Source organism: Suricata suricatta, chromosome 3 (genome assembly GCF_006229205.1).
Source record: "Suricata suricatta isolate VVHF042 chromosome 3, meerkat_22Aug2017_6uvM2_HiC, whole genome shotgun sequence".
Lineage (NCBI taxonomy): Eukaryota > Metazoa > Chordata > Mammalia > Carnivora > Herpestidae > Suricata > Suricata suricatta.
In genome coordinates this window covers 1,356,509-1,360,326 of record NC_043702.1, presented here as the reverse complement: position 1 = coordinate 1,360,326, position 3,818 = coordinate 1,356,509, and the positions used below count along the sequence as shown (strand labels likewise).

Genomic DNA, 3,818 nt, shown 5'->3' with positions numbered 1-3,818 from the left:
AGGAAAACGGGGAAATCCAGGCGCGGTCTGGGGTCTCGTTGGAAGCGAGGCACGGATGTTAATCCCCTGGATTTGACCAGCGTGAGCCCCCTGGTGTGAGAGGGAGCCTGGGAGCAGCCGAGCGAAGGGCGGCCAGGCCCTCTCGCTCTCTCTGCAGCTTGTCTGCGCATCTGAAACTCTTCCAAAATAGCGTTTATTTGAAAAGAAAATACAGCCCTTGTCCTATTACAGGGGAAGGAGAGCATGCATCAAAGGTCCTGACATCGTAAAGAAACATGTTATTCTATTGAAGCAATCAATCTAGTATGAATTAGCCAGCTCATTCATGATCGGCTCCCACACCAAATAAGCAGCACACACCCTCGGGGGCCTCGCCGTCCGGGGGTGAGGGTCAGAGGCTCCTCAGTAGTCGTGGGAGGGGGTCGCTGGCCTTGAAGGAGCCCGGGGTCCTCCCTCCCTGTGGGCTGCAGGTCCGTGGCCGCAGGGATGCCCGGCCAGTGTGCAGAGAGGTGGCTTTCGGGACAGGATGTTGGGGGCCCTTTCCTGGCAGGGTCACCCTCGCTCTTTCTGTAAAGGAAAGACACGCTCTGACCACGGTGCGGCCGCCTCTTAGCCACCTTCTGCAGTGAGTTTTGTTTGAAATCCTGGGGCAAATAAACGCTGAGTCTTCTGAAGTCGGTCTTCAATCCAGAACCGCACGCTCGGATTTTGAAGCTGGATCTGCTGTGTGGGCCGTGTGGGCAAGCCTGGCTCCTCACACGAAGCTTCCGGGGACGTGGGGGTACAGACACGTCTCCCCCAAGGGCCAAGCCATGCCCTGAACCAATTCCTTTCTAGAACTTTCTTTGTCAGCCCAGACCTCCCCCCCCAATTCTGACTTGTGTAGCCGCCAGGATAGCCAACCCGCACCTGTACACCCCAAAGGGAGGCCTGGGTTATTTGGCACCTGCGCGGCCTCTCCAACTCTTCCTGTCTCCCCGACAGCAGCTGTCTGGGGCCAGAAATCTGGCTCAGAATCCGCGCGGGCCACCAGCCCAGTGCCGTCCCTCCTGTCGGTGAGCCAGCCACGCCGACCGCCGCTGGCCTCGGTACCCCCTGTTCCGTCTGATGGCCACACTGTTCCTGGATGTCCCAGGGCCCCTCGCTGCCGTGCCCAGACCTCAGGGTGAGCAGCACCCCCTCTGGGAGGCTGCCTCCGCTCAGCCCCTCCTGGCCACGTGCTGGGTCTGAAAAGTAAGCCACCCCCAGGGGAACAGGGGGAAGGCTGGGGGCTGCGTGGACCCCAAGCCGGCAGGACCGTGGGAGCCTCTCCAAGGAAACGAAGGTCTGCTGGAGACGTGGGTAAGCGAGTTTTCACGGGAGGTTTGGCGAAAGGTGGCCGGGGTGGGAGCGCCCCTCGGGGCCAGGAGGAAGGGCCAGGCCCGGAGAACCGGGGCGCTCAGCGTGGCCGGCGTCCAGCCCCTTCCCAGCGGCCTCCGTCTTCGGGGAGGATGCTCCCTTCCCCAGGTGCAGGGGGCACATGCCTCCCGTGTGGTTGTGGGACCCGCTCTGGGGAGGGGGAGGGGAGCGACCTTCCTGCCGCTGCCTGTTCTCCAACTCCACAGGCCAGGACGCCATGTTGTGGGGGCGTGTCCCGAACCCCTTCTGCAGTGGTCTTTCCTTCTTCCCACGGCTTACTGCCTCCTGTCCCCCCTCCGAGTCCACTCCGTCCCCCCAGCGGGACGCGAGCTCCACCGGGGACCGATGTGTCACCCCGCCCCTGGCCCTCCTTCAAGAAATGTGTCTCAAGTGAAAGAGAATCAGGCCAGCAAGAAGGACCCAAGGAGCCTGTGAAATCCAAGTCGCTCTCGCTGGAGCCTGGCAGGGAGCGCCGCCAGGGGACAGAGGCTGGGCAATGCTGGTGGGTTTGGGGGCGTCCGTGTCACCATGTCCCCTGGTGATGCAGTCGCTTCTCAGCAGCCTCACGGCTGCTGGAGTCGGCTGGGCACCCAGGGTCTTGGCTGACGTCCCTGTCCCGGGAAAACCACAGTGTCCCCAGAGCGTCCTCCTGTCCCCTGTGCTGTTGCGCCTGGGTCCCTACCAGTGCTGGGTATTTTGTAGACTGTGGTCAGGTCAGCGTTCCTCTGCCGCCCTCAGCCGCCCCTACGGCCTCCTGGTGGGTCTGCCCTGATGCCCTCCTCCCATCCGGCCACCTCAGCACAGACGCTCTCCCCAGCCCTGAGCAGCGGGCAGAGAGCATGTCCCCCATCCGGCAGGTGACATAATGACCTGGCAAAAACAGTCCCTGGAGCCCTCTGGGACCAGGGACCCCAGCCCCTCCTGTGGGTCTGGTCTCCTTTCCCGGAGCCTTCTCTGTGTGCCTGCCCCATCCGGTCCTGCTTGGGACTCGGCCCTGGGTGGTGGCATTGCCTCTGTCCCTGCCCAGTGTCCACGCTTGGCCCTGAAGGAAACTTCCAGGCCTGTGACAGATGCTCGGGGGTTCCGGCAGCCGCCCCGGGGCCCTGCTCTGTATGTGTCCCCCCAGAGGGTGCCACCGCCCCGGGCTCAGAGCTCAAGTTCTGGCTGCCCCTGCCCAGGGCATCCTGCCCTCTGTCTGCATGGGAGGGACCCGGACACCCAGTGTGTTTCTCCCTGCAGGCCAGCCACACCCGGGGCGTGTGTGTGTGTGTGTGTGTGTGTCCATGAGTATATAGTGATGTGTGCATGCATGTGTGTATAGGTGTGTGTGTGCATGTGTGTGTAGTGGGGTGTGTGCATGTGTGTGTAGTGGGGTGTGTGCACACGTGTACAGCGCATGCATGGGCATAGATAGTGGACTCTGGGTGCAGTCATGTATGTATAGTGCAATGTGTGTGCACATGGGTGTGTATACTGGGGTGTGTGCACACACATGTGTATAGTGGGGGGTGCGCGCACACACGTGTGTATAGTGGGGTGTGGGGCCCGCGCATGTGTACAGCCGGGTGGGGTGCACACATGGGTCTCGTGGTGCGTGGGTGCACGTGTGAGTGTGCAGCAGGAGTCAGCGTGGGAGGGCAGGGCACACCTGCCCGGACCCGGGGCCCCTCACTAACCGGCCGCAGCCGGCGCCCCAGGGGCGGGGTGGGGGGCACGGCCGCATCGGCTCCATCAGGACCCGTCGCAGGGACCCGGTCCACGCTGCGGCGCAGCACAGCAGAGATGGATCCCCAGCCTCGGCCGTCCTGAAATTTGAGAGGAAAGTGAAATAAAACTCGGTTTCATCGTGATCCGTCATGACAGAGGTGGTGGTGGGAGTGGAACCGTGACGACCGGGGACGCGAGGCCTGTGCCTGCTTGTGACCGGGACCCACACCGCCCTCCCCCGCCCCAGCCACGCGAACAGAGAAACCAGTCCCGGGTCCCAGCCAGCCCTCCAGGAGCAGCTAACAGCTTCCCCTCTCGGGTCCTGCGCAGCCGTCCTGCGCACGCGCTCTCCCGGGCTTTGCCTCCTTACGTCTGAAGGCAGCAAACCGGGCTGTCCTGCTTGCGCCAGGCAAGAGAGGCCTTGCTGCTCTCGGGGCCGGCGTCCACCCTCGGGGCGGACCCCTCCTGCAGGGAGAGCTCTGCCTGCCCCCGGGGCCCCGCGGCCCCTCACCCAGGACGGTGGTGTCTTGCAGGCCCGGGCTCCCCGCGCGGAAATGAGGGGACAGAACGTCAGCAAGGTCGGCGAGTTCGTGCTGCTGGGCTTCCCCACGGCCGCTGGGCTGCAGCCCCTGCTCTTCCTCCTCTTCCTGCTCACCTACCTGCTCGTCCTGGCCGAGAACCTGGCCATCCTGCTCACCGTGTGGCGCAGCCCA

General features: G+C 63.8%; 1 protein-coding gene across 1 annotated transcript in view; it reads right to left on the bottom strand.

The window, feature by feature from the left end:
* The window catches only part of LOC115288695 (olfactory receptor 6B2-like), a 130,190-nt gene that overhangs the window by 603 nt on the left and 125,769 nt on the right, over positions 1–3,818 (bottom strand). The gene's annotated exons all lie outside the window — the stretch shown is intronic.